Source organism: Pelodiscus sinensis, chromosome 2 (assembly GCF_052426305.1).
Source record: "Pelodiscus sinensis isolate ZL-2025 chromosome 2, ASM5242630v1, whole genome shotgun sequence".
Classification (NCBI taxonomy): domain Eukaryota; kingdom Metazoa; phylum Chordata; order Testudines; family Trionychidae; genus Pelodiscus; species Pelodiscus sinensis.
Genome location: NC_143053.1, coordinates 79,869,754 through 79,882,570, shown reverse-complemented (window position 1 = coordinate 79,882,570; position 12,817 = coordinate 79,869,754). Strand labels below are relative to the sequence as shown.

The following is a 12,817-nucleotide window of genomic DNA, read 5'->3' as shown; positions in this document are numbered from 1 at the left end:
ATTCATCAAGCAAATATTGAAACATTAGCAATTTGCATCTATTGTGCTTTCCATTAGATTTATGATCATTGGAATGTGGGATTTAACTGCTGTCTCAGGGCATGTCTACGCAGGGGAGTTATTTCAAAATAACAAGGCGAGCATCCACATTACCACGCCTGTTATTTTGAAATAATACCTCCTGCTTATGAAGAGGAATAACCTTATTTCAAAATAAACTGGTAATGTAGAGATAGCCTCCAAGAGTTGAATATGCCTTTGGAAGACTGAAAGCAAGGGGCTGTGCTCTCTGAACTGCAGTGATAACAAGACAGATTATGTCTCCAATATGATTTCAGCATATTATGTCTTACACAACATGTGTAAAGCAACAGGGAGTGGAATGAGGAGGTTGAAAGTGCTGTGACCTATTATTCCAGTCCTGCTTCCATTGTTAGGAAAGCTAAGATAAGAGATGCCCTCTGTCTATCAGCTGAAGCAGCAAAGGAGGAGGAACACAATTAATTAACATCCCCTTCAAGTAATAGCTGTTGTGAGCTGCAACTGAAGCACCATATTCATTGACTTCATTGCCAATTTGCAGACTGTGTGTAGTGCTTTGATTATTGCATCATGTTTTGATGGATGTGAGAGTGAGAGTGAGACACAGTGAGGGTCCACTCTTGTGACAGTATAATGATAGCATCTCCTTAACCTCACTTTTGTGTATCACTCCTTAATATCCAGCTGTGGATTTCTAATTCATCCATATCCGTAGCCAGGTACTGCTGGGGTCCTGAATACTTATTTTGTATAACCATTGCCAATAGGTATTAAAGCCAAAACAAATTATTCTTGCAAATATTTTAGGTATTTTCCATTAAAAATAACAAAATTCTAACAGGCAGGAGAATTCTGTGTTTGTGGTGGAGATGATTTCAGCAGAAGAGTTGATGTGAGCTGTTATGAGTATTGCTGTTTGCTCTTCCTCTCCACCTCATCTCAGGCTACCAGTCTCTGTGGACAGAGTGGAATACTGGGCATAGTTGTGTTTTGAGGAGACTGTCAGTCCCATGATACCAAAGGCAGCACAGAAGATCTCGAATGTATTCACACTGGCACTTAAAACCATTTTAAAACAGATTGAAAAGCAGGTCCTTCTAACACAGTTTCAGTGCTCTTTATCAGCCAGTGTAGGACAGAACTAACCGTGTTCAAGAATCAAGTGGCTTTATAATCAAGTGAAAGCAATTTAGTAGGAATCCTTGTAAAACCATGTTTTCTATACAGTTGTGCATCAGTGCATATGGGGATCAAAGAGCAGAAGAGGATGAAGCCTGAGATAGTACTGAGCATGACTTTCTGATCCTCCCCACATCACCCTCCCCTCTGTTGTGCTGTGCGAGCTAGTAAAGAACATGAAACACACATGGTTTCTGAAAGAAGACTGTTCTAAAAAGAACCAAAAAGTTGACAGCATTACAAAATAGGCTTTGCTCAATCTGCTACTTCAAGAAGCAGAGTTACATTGTACATCCTGGGACTGAGAGAGGTTGAGTGCATTTTGCTGTAAGGTAGTCAGAAAATACTTTCTTGGTTTCCTCCTTTTTTTTTCCAACTAATACTGCAGAAGTAACACTTACAGTTTTTTATCCTCAAAAACATTTTAAAAACATGAAGTGCTAAATTATCACTCACATTAGTACAGCTATGTAAGGGAATTAGGTGAGAGTAAAATCTCTCTTCCCCACTCAGCAGCCTTGTTAAGTTTGCCCATATCTTTGGTCCTTTGCATGCTGGCTGCTCTTTTACACCTATCTCCATGGCAAGTTAGTGGGGAGTGGGAAGAGCCATGGCTCCCTTTTTGCCCTCACTCCCACTCAGGAGAGCTACTCAGGTGGAAGGGGAGGAATAAGAAGAGTACCCTGGAGGATTCTGAGAGGTATTGAGCCTTTTAACATTGTTGTTATGTCCAGTCAATCTTCTCTGAGGGTATGTCTACACTACAAAGTTAGTTCGAACTAACTTTAATAGGCGCTACACTAGCGCTCCGCTAGTTCAAATTTAATTCGAACTAGCGGAGCGCTTAGTTCGAACTAGGTAAACCTCGTTTTACGAGGATTAAGCCTAGTTCGAACTAGCTAGTTCGAATTAAGGGCTGTGTAGTCCCTTAATTCGAACAAGTGGGAGGCTAAGGCTTCCCAGGTTTCCCTGGTGGCCACTCTGGCCAACACCAGGGAAACTCTATGCCCCCCTCCCGGCCCCGGACCCCTTAAAGGGGCACGGGCTGGCTACGGTGCCCGTGCCAGGTGCAAGCCTGCCAGCACCCAGCCAGCAGACCCTGCACCTGGCACAGATCGAGCCACCCACCCGATGCCCCCCAGCCCTCCCCCTCCTCCCGGGACCAGGCTGGCGGCTCCCGGGAGCTTGCCCGGGACCGCAAGAGGCGGGCACCCGCCTGAGCTAGTGCGGACATCGTGGACCTTGTCCACGATCTCCACACTAGGCACAGGAAAGTGGCCGGCTTGGGCAGGAGAGCTGCCAGCCTGGCCACCCAGGAGCAGGTGTGCATGAAAATCAAGGGGGTCCACTGAGACCCCCGACCCTGAGCCCTGAGCTTACAATGGCCGTCCTGGGTCAGACCAAAGGTCCATCTAGCCCAGTAGCCTGTCTGCCAACAGCGGCCAACCCTAGGGACCCTGGAGGGGATGGACCAGAGACAGTGACCAAGCCATTTGTCTCGTGCCATCCCTCTCCAGCCTTCCACAAACTTTGGGCAGGGACACCACTCCTACCCCCTGGCTAATAGCACTCCATGGACCCAACCTCCATGACTTGATCTCACTTCCCTTTAAACTCTGTTCTAGTTGTAGCCTTCACAGCCTCCTGCAGCAAGGAGTTCCACAGGTTGACTCTTTGCTTTGTGAAGAACAACTTTCTGTTACTAGTTTGAAGCCTGCTACCCATTCCTTTCCTTTGGTGTCCTCTAGTCCTTCTTTATGGGAACTAATGAAGAACTTTTCTGTATGCACCCTCTCCACCCAACTCCTGCTTTTAGAGACCTCTATCCTGTCTCCCCTCCGTCTCCTCTTTTCGAAGCTGAGAAGTCCCAGTCTCTTTAGCCTCTCTTCATATGGGACCTGTTCCTAACCCCTGATCATTTTAGTTGCCCTCCCCTCTCCCAGCCTCTCTCTTCCCCTCTCCCACCTCCTTTTCCCAGTCTCCCCCAGTTTTGTTCAATAAAGACAGATTCCATTTTTGAACACAATTGTCCTTTATTTTGTACATCAAGAAGAAGGGCTAGGGAAAGGTAAGTGGAAGGAGGTGAGGGAGGAATGGGGCACGAGCCCCTGATGGGGAGGACTGGGCTGGCTCTATGGGCTTCTGGGGGTGGAAGCTCTCCTGCAGCCCCCCAATTGCCTCCTCTCCCCAGATGGCAGCCTGCGGCAAGTGCAGCCGGTCTGATGGCCGAGTGGTGTGATGTGCCCAGTGTGGGCACTCCAAGCCAGGACTGGTTTTCAAGCGGGGCACCCCTGAGAACTGTCTGTCCGGGGTGGGGGTCGGGTCCCTTTAAGCACAGCCCTCGGCTAGCCTGAGACAGCATCTCCACGCTCTAAGTCCTCCTCTGATGCCCTGCCGGCACTGCTTCCGGCCAGCCTTAAGCCCTGTTCAGGGTCCACTTAATGTGGACAGGCTAGTTCGAATTAGCAAAACGCTAATTCGAACTAGTTTTTAGTTCTAGACGCGTTAGTTCGAATTAGCTTAGTTCGAATTAACTAATTCGAACTAAGTTAGTTCGAATTAGCGCTGTAGTGTAGACATACCCTCAGATCCTTGCTCTCCCATAAGCAAAAGAAGATGGAAGGCAAAAGATTCTGGATGTAAATTTCTGGCTAGGTAAGCGGTCCCCATCTTCAGGGAGAGGGGGCCAGGGTCACCATTTCAGATTTTGGATGGAGAGAGCACTTTTAACCCTGATTCCAGAGACTATTTAGGTACTTGAAAACTCTAGTTTTCTAGCAGATAATTTAGTAGTTAGCTGACAGAGCACTGCATCTAAGTCATTCAGGAGACACAGTTAGATTTAAAATCATAATATATATTCTTTCTTTGTTATTAAATCTGTGGAGAGAGAGTCCCCGTCAGAACTCCTGGGCTCTAACTCAGCTCTGAGAGGAGAGTAGGGTTTAGTGGGTTACAGCAGGGGGAAGATACATTTGGGTTCTATGTAAGAACATCAGAGTGGCCATACAGAGTCAGATCAAAGGTCCATCTAGTCTCAGTATCCTGTCTCGTGAGAGTAGTAAATGCCAGGTGCTTCAGAGGGAATGAATACAACAGGCAGTCATTGAGTGATTCATCCCATCACCCATTCCCAGTTTCTGGGGAACAGGCGAGAGACATACAGAACATGGTGTTGGATCGCTGCCAACACTGGCTACTAGCCATTGAGGTATCTATTTTCACGAACTTATCTAGTTCTTTTTTGAACCCTGTAAGGGTATGTCTACACTAGCCCTCTAGTTTGAACTAGGGTGGCTAATGTAGGCATTCGAACTTGCAAATGAAGCCCGGGATTTAAATATCCCGGGCTTCATTTGCATCTTCCCGTACAGTCGCCATTTTGAAATTTCACTAGTCCGGACTAACTGCCCGCAGCTACACGCGGCAGGGAGATGGTAATTTGAATTAAAGCCCTAATTCGAACTACCTGTTATTCCTCCTGCAAGGAAGGTGGGAACAACCACCTGCACCCCCCAGCACAGAAGGCCCCAAGGGGCGCACCCCTTCCTGGTCCCCAGGGGAGATCGAGGCCCTCCTGGACCTCTGGGCCGACGAAGAGGCCCTCCACACCAACTATGCCCATCGGAGGAATGTGGACATTTTCCGCTGCATGGCCCAAGCATTCTCTGACCAGGGTCATCCAGCCCAGACTCTCAAGCAGGTCCGGGCTAAGGTCAAGGAGCTGTGCCTGGGCTATGTCCAGGCCAGCGAGGGCCAGGGGACAGGAGCTGACACCTGCCCCCATTACCAGCGGCTCCACGCCATCCTGGACGAGGCACCATCCCAGGGACCATCAGTGCCAGTGGACACCAGCAGGCACCCCCCCCCCCCGTCACCAGGTCCAGCGAGGTGGGGGATGAGGAAGAGCTGGCCAGTGCGTTGGAGGAGGAGGAGGAGGACCAGGGAAGCACTGTGACCCTCCAGCTGGAGGTCCTCTCAGGCAGCCTGGACATCTCCCGTCTCACGCCTGCAGCCTGCCAAACAGGCTGGAGTTTTGTAGAATTCGGGTGTCGTGTTCCCTGCTGGACCAGCCCACATAATGTCAAGAAAGTGGCCACGGTGGTCCACGAGGGCCTGGAGTACAATGGAGAAGTACCCCTTTCAGTTTATGATATGGGCTGCTCGATGCTCCGGGGCATGGACGGGGATGTGGGTTGTATCCGGGGCTCCCCTGCAGTTGGGGAACCCCAGGGCAGCGAAGCCGGCCACTGTAGCCTCCACATCCCGCAGGCGGATGACTCGCTGGAGCAGGACGTCGTTGATGGCATGGACGATCTGCAGAAGGGTGCACAGAAACACAGGGGAATGCATCACATAAGGCAGGGTGAGTGCGTGCTCCCTTGGGTGATTTCCCCCCCCCCCATGATGCCCTCTGTCCTCTCACTCACACACACACACACACACACACACACACACACACAAGGGCCCCCTCGCCCCATAGGCCACCCCTCCCCCCCAGCAGGCCTGTGCAAGGGAGGGACAGCCCAAGCCCCTGGGTGACAGGTCATTCCCCATCGCCCCAGCCTGGAGTCTTACCTGCCCCTGAGCATGGAGTGCAGCACCCTTCCCTCCCTCCCCCCAGGACTTACCTGCATGACGACGGCACCGACGGTCGATCTGCCCACCCCGAACTGGTGTTCCACCGATCGGTAGCTGTCCGGGGTGGTCAGCTTCCATATGGCAATGGTGACCCTCTTGTCCATGGGGATGGGTGCCTGCAGCCGGGTGGTGCTTCTCTGGAGCGCAGGGGCGAGCCAGGCACACAGCTCCAGGAACGTCCGCTTTCGCATGTGAAAGTTCCGGAGCCATTGCTGGTCGTCCCATTGCCCCAGGAGCAGCCGGTCCCACCAGTCGGTACCGGTGTCCAGTTTCCACAAAGGCCTCTCCACAGTGGGGTGGGGATGCCACAGGGACGCCATGACCTCCCTGGTGAAGGAGTCCAGAGCGACCTGCGCCTCGAGGTCCTGGACGACGAGTGCAGCAGCATGGAGCAGCAGCTGCAGGCACTCCAAAATGGCCGGAAGGGGCCAGAGCAGGCACAAGGCCACCCCGGGCTCCATGGCAGAAGAAGAGAGCTGAGGTCAAAAAATCAGCTAATAGCACTAAGGCACAAGGCTGTGGTGTCCAACAAGGCAGAGGGCAACCACAACCAGAACTGCTGCCAGTCCTTGCAAGAGGTCCTAAAGCTCGCAGCAGGAGAGAAACAGCTGTCCAGGGATCCCTTTAAGCATGTGTCTCAAAGGAGCTCCAGCCCCTGCCCCGGAAAGGGCTGGTGCCTTTTGCCCTCTCCAAAATGGTTCCAGGCTCCTGCTTTTGCGTAAGAGCATCTCGCCAATGTAGACGCTCTCTTGCGCAAAAGCGCATCGTTCTTACGATGAGCCCAGCTAATACAGACGGTCTCTTGCGCAACTACTTTAATGCAAGAACTCTTGCATTAAAGAGCAGTTGCGCAAAATCATGCCAGTGTAAATGTAGCCTCTGTGTTCAACAGCAGGAGCGATCCACCAGAATGGTATGCTGTGTGCCCCTGAGCAAGTCAGCACTGTATGCAGTCAGTCCCAAAGTGAGCCCTGAAAGGCAATACATGCATGCCTGTAGGGCAAAGAGCCAAGTTTGAAACAAAGAGTAGAGGGGAATTGAGGGCCACAATGCCGTAAACAATTCAAATGTCTATGCTGGCAACCAGCGCTGTGTCCAGAGTGCACCAAGGTCTACGCTTCTTGTCGAGGTGGTTTTCCTAAAGCGCAGCAGCTGTGGAGTTAGTGCGCACTAAGTAACATGCCACTGTGGACACCTTGGGAGTTACAGCACTGGGAGCTCATTTACTGCACCATAACTTGCCAGGGTAGACTAACCTCAGGCTGTGTTGCGGTTAAGAGGTCTATCTTGGGCTAGGGTGAGGAGACCTCTGGTACAAAATTCAGGGGAGAGGCCGTGTCTAGGTTGGATGGCCTCTACCACAGTAAAAAGAGGACCAATCTTCTTGGGGACAGGCTGGCTAGAGCAGTCAGTAAAGTAACAGCAAAAGAGGAGGGTAAAAAGAGGGAAGACATGAACTTTCAGCACAAATTTGAGATGTGGAAAACAAAATTAATCAAAAACCAAAAGGCTCTGAGGAAAAGAAAGTCTGCTGTTGCTTAGACACTAATGCTAGACTCCTGGGTAACACCACAAGAAGAATTGGAATTGTTCATTTATTAGCATAAATTCAATCTAGTTGGATTACTGAGACCTGGAGAGATGATTCACACAGTTGGAATCTTAAAATCAATGGTTTTAACCTATTTAGGAAAGATCAAATGGACAAAAGGGGACGGAGAGTGTCAAACATGGTGTTACCTTTTTGATAAAACAAAAGGAAAAATATGTAACACCTTAAAGACTAACGAGATAGTTTATTAGGTGGTGAGCTTTTGTGGGCCAGACCCACCACGAAAGCTCATCACCTAATAAACTATCTTGTTAGTCTTTAAAGTGCTACATACTTTTTCCTTTGGTTTTACCAAGATCAGACTAACACGGCTACCTCTCTATTACCTTTTTGAGTTATTGATAACTTGGAAACAAATGATGATGAATGTTTATGAATCAACACCCTAACAGACAAAGCACATGATGGGGATACTAATTGGGGTCTGCCTGAGATTATCAAATCACAGTAGGGAACAGGATGACCATCTCCTTACATATTTATCTATTATATATGGGGGGAGGGAGGGAGAATTTGAAGATGCTCATGACCTCATAGTTTCAGTGACATATGCTGGAGTTCTCATGTTGCCGATACTAAAATATTCTTGGAATTTTTAAACACTATAGATGACAATTTCTTAACTCAAGAAGTGTTCCAGACGGTGTGGGAGAACTCTATATTAAACTTTGTCCTAAAAGATAAAGAAGAACCCATAAAAGGACTAAAAGTTAATGGTAGCTTAGGTACCAATGATTACGATTTAATCATCCTTGCAATGTGCAAGCAGAATAAAGTCCAGGCTAGTAATATAAATAGTTGATACTTTTAATAGGGTGAATTTCACTGAGTTGAAAACAATTATGAGGAAAATCAGCTAGGAGGAAGAATTCAATCAGAAAAATGTGAATAATTTAAGAACACTTTACTTGATGCCCAAAAAGCCACAGTCCCACATTAGAGGAAGAAAGCAATGCTGGTTAAAAAACAATCTGATTTAAAGAGGAAGTGAAGGCAGTTATAAAATGTATATATAATATAAATGAGAAATTAAGAATTATGAAAAATTGATAAGGGAAGACCAGAGACACCAGAAGAATTTTGTGGCTCATAGAGTTAAGAACAGTAAAGTTTTTAAAAATATATATTAGGAGCAAAAATAATTCTAACACTGATATTACTAGATCGAAATGGTAGAATTATCATTATTAATGCAGAAAAGTCAGAAAAAATATTTGTGGTCTATATTTTGGAAAAGATGTGTTATACAGAATAATCATAGAACAATAATACTCTTTCCATTCCATTAGTGTGTCTGGAGGATATTAAGCAGAAGCTCCCAAAGTTAGACATTTTTAAATCAGCCAGTCCAGATAACTTGTGTCCAAGAACTTTAAAAGTACACACTGAGGAGCTTGCTGAACCATTAACATAGATTTTAAATCAGTCTTGGAGCACTGGGTAAGTTCTAGAAGACTGGAAGAAAGCCACTGCTGTGCCAGTTTTTAAAAAATGTAAATGGGCTGACTCAGGTAATTATAGGTCTGTCAGCCTGATGTCAATTCCAGTCAAGATAATGGTGTAGTTAATATGGAACTTGATTAATAAAGAATTAAAGGAGGGTAATGTAATGAATGCAAATTAGCATGGGTTTATGAAAAATAGATCCTATCAAACAAACCTGATTTTTTAATGAGATTATAAGTTTTGCTGATAAAGGTAACAGTGTTGACATAATACACTTAGGCTTCTAAAAGAATTTGACGTAGTATACACAATATTTTGATTAAAAAACTATAATGTTATAAACATTCACATGGCACATATTAAAAACTGCTAGGTCATAAAAACAGACTAGCTATTGAGCAGGTCTGTTTTCAGTGGGATTCCTTGGGAATCAGTTCTTAGTCATTTGTCATTTAACATTGATAAAAAATTACCTAGAAGAAAACATAAAATCATCACTGAAAGTTTGCAGATGATGCAAAAATTGGGGGAGTGGTAAAAGATAGGTCACTGATTCAAAACAATCTGGATATCTTGGTAAACTGGTCGCAAGCAAACAATGTGGTTTTAATATGACTAAATTTAAATATGCATATCTGGGAGCAAAGAACATAGGCTATACTCCCAGAATGGGGGAAATCTGTCCTTGGAAGCAGTGAGTCTGAAAAAGATTTGGGTGTCCTGATACATAATCAACTGAAAATAAGCTTTCCGTGAGATTCTGTGGCCAAAAGAGCTAATGCAGCCCTGGTATATCCTGGGATACATAAATAGGGGAATCTTGACTAGGAGTAGGATGCAAATGCTGTTTTTGGCACTGGTACAAATGCTGTTGGAATACTGTGTCCAGTTCGGGTGCTCACAGTTCAAGAAGGATGTTAAATTGGAGAGAGTGTGAGTAAGGGTGTTTGTTTGTTTTTGTTTTTTTGTGTGCTCATGTTGACCCTGACTCATTTTTCCTGTGTATCACTGGCCCCTGATTGAAAAAAAGTCTCTCCCTCCTCCCCCGTACTAAATGATCCCTCTTCTGACCTTGGAATTTGTGAATTTACATAGGGCTCAACTGAATGTCACAATCTACAGTCCTCTGGGAATTCTGCAATTTTACTATGGCTCGACATACAACAATTGCAAAATTCCCCGAGAACTAAATCAGTCCAAAGTAAAATAATCCCTAGAATACTGCTGTGAGATAATTAAGTACGGAGTAGTGGCATGGATCACTCTCACTAATGTTCTAGAGTGCAATAATCTGGAAATATTGCAACAATGTTATTGCTTCATCTGAATGTTTGAATAATGGACACTTTATTTTCTATGAAAAATGGACCAAATCTGAGAGATGCTTAACACCCACAGTGCAGTTAATGGGAACTGCAGGATGCCAGCATTGCTTGGGCTGTGTGATTGACTTTGACTGTGATTTTATTTACATTAAATGCAAAGAAACCATGTGGTATAAAACTTAAAATGAATTGTTCTATCCCTATAAAGCTCTGCATTTGTTTGGTGTATCAATCTAGTCCTTGCCTGGAAAACTTGTGTTTGTTACATTTCAGCTTCAGAAAAGGTTATTTATCGGTAAAGTATTTATGATCTTCATGTTTCTGCAATAAGAAAGAACAAAATCTTGCTCTTCTGAGCATGATTTAGACTGACATCACAGAGACCAGTATGGAATGGCTGAGATAAACATGCATGTCTCATAGACAAAATATGTACATTAAGAAAAATGCTGTAATCACTATTTAATCACTAAATCAATTGACTCTCAAGTAGAGCTACCATTTATATGTCTTACTAAACTGGAAATTATGTCTCCTAAAAGCGGTGTAGATGTAACCTATGTTTTTTGTGCTTTTTTCCCTCCTTTGTCAGAACTTGGTATTCAAGGCAATTTAGATGAAGTCATCAATCTGAGATACATTTCCTGAATGCTTATCATTCTGTAGACATGGAGAACAGGCGCTCTATCTATTCTTAGAAACTAAAAGAAAAAGATAAATATTCCTTGCTTTACTTTATCCCGCCCACACAACAGCAACAATAACAACAAAAAAACCCTAATAATAGTGCTGTGGAAAATTACAGATTCATAGTCTTTTTTTCTCATGTTAATTTTGTTCCCACATAGTGAGAATTTTTCAAAGTATAAGAATTATGTAATGCTATGACTATGCGCTTCATTGTTGTGTGTTTTTGGCATGATACTGAGATTAAGCAGGAAATCTCATTAAGGTGGTAGGATTTATTTTTCTGAGATTTCTCTTATATTAGGTAAAACATCAAGGCAGATGCTGAAATGCTGAGTGCTTTATGTGCTTAGTGAGAAAGTACACAACACAATTATAAGGGCTTATTACCAGTTTCTCAGATTCCTCTGCCAACACACTATAGCCATAGTTCTTGTTCCAGTAATAAGTGTGATTAAGGAGCCCAGTTATGGTGGGCAGACTCAGTATTGTCAAGGAAAGGCTTGTTGGTAAGTCTGGCATCTGATTCTTGCCAAAGCTGTAATTACCCTTATCCTTGCATCAGAGACAATAAAACAGGAATTCTTTGCTGTGAACGATGAGAACAATATTTTACTTTGAATTCCCACGAATGTGAAGGGCTATTGTTTTCAGGCTAGTCATAATTAATCTGTAATGGTCTGGATCCATCCATTATATTTACTCTAACCATATCTCCCAAAGAGTTTACATTTCCAATACTATTCACTCATTAGGCACCTGTAGTTGTAAATAGACCTTTTTTTCTTTTTTAGGTTTCTAGGAGTCAGATTAATATTTAATTGACTTTTAAATAATTCACAGAAATGTTGGACTGTTGTTGTCATTTAAAGAGCAAGTGCACAGCAGGACTCTTTTAGGGTGGAGTTATCTATCCAAGCATCCGTTTTAGAATCCTTCAAGAAATGTTTCCTTATTGAAGCCAATAATGTGTGATTGATGGACTGCTAATCCAGGCTTAAAATGCATGTAGTGAGTTCCTGTTCTGATCTGTGTTTATTCTGATTGTTTATTCTTTCCTATATAGGGCAGAAATAATTTAGAATAATTTTGCCATGGGATCACAAGTTACACAATTGCTATTCCAGGAAACATGCCACGGTATTGCAGTAAAATGTAGAAAGGAAAAATAGCACATTTTCACTACTTGCACTGTAGCTCCCAAATAACTAGAATTCTGAATGCTGAACCCTGTAAAAATTTAAGATTTATTTTTTTTATTTATGATAGGTAAATAACGCCCAACCAGAAACATATTGCCTGATACAAAGTGCATAAATAAAATGTTTAGGGCCTGATTTTCCTATAACTCCTACATAAATATAAGGTAACTCCAAGAAGTTAATGGAGACAAAAAACTAAGTGTGTTATTATCCATTCAGGTAATGTAAGAGACCTTCTTGGCATGGAACGTATTAAATAAGACTTTTATTTTAATAACATCCCTTGTTTCCCTTTCCTTTAACTGGAGAGATACTCATAGATAGTATGAACAATACCATGTCCTTTTGAGGGAAAAAGAGAAGTTAGTTGAAATGACTGGAGCTGTTGTTTACAAGAAGACACAAAAGAATTGCTAGGATGGAAAATTCAGCTTCTGGTGTTGATCTTCCCTTGCAGTCACACTGCTGAAACAAACACAGGCATAAAGCACAAGTCTATCAGCCACTCTGACTGGCAAACTTGTAGCAGTGTTGGCTATTTAAGAAGTTGCTTTTGGTTGTATCCCTAGTCACAGGCTTATAACAGTATTGTGAAATGTAGAGGCTAACACTAAGTATACATGTAACCCACACACCTAGGCTGTGTCTACACTGGCGCAATCTTGAGAAAAAGCGGCCGCTCT

The 12,817-nt window shown here is 44.3% G+C and overlaps 1 protein-coding gene across 3 annotated transcripts in view; it reads left to right on the top strand.

Moving 5' to 3' along the window:
• Positions 1-12,817, top strand: part of CABLES1 (Cdk5 and Abl enzyme substrate 1) — a 104,320-nt gene that overhangs the window by 59,864 nt on the left and 31,639 nt on the right. The gene's annotated exons all lie outside the window — the stretch shown is intronic.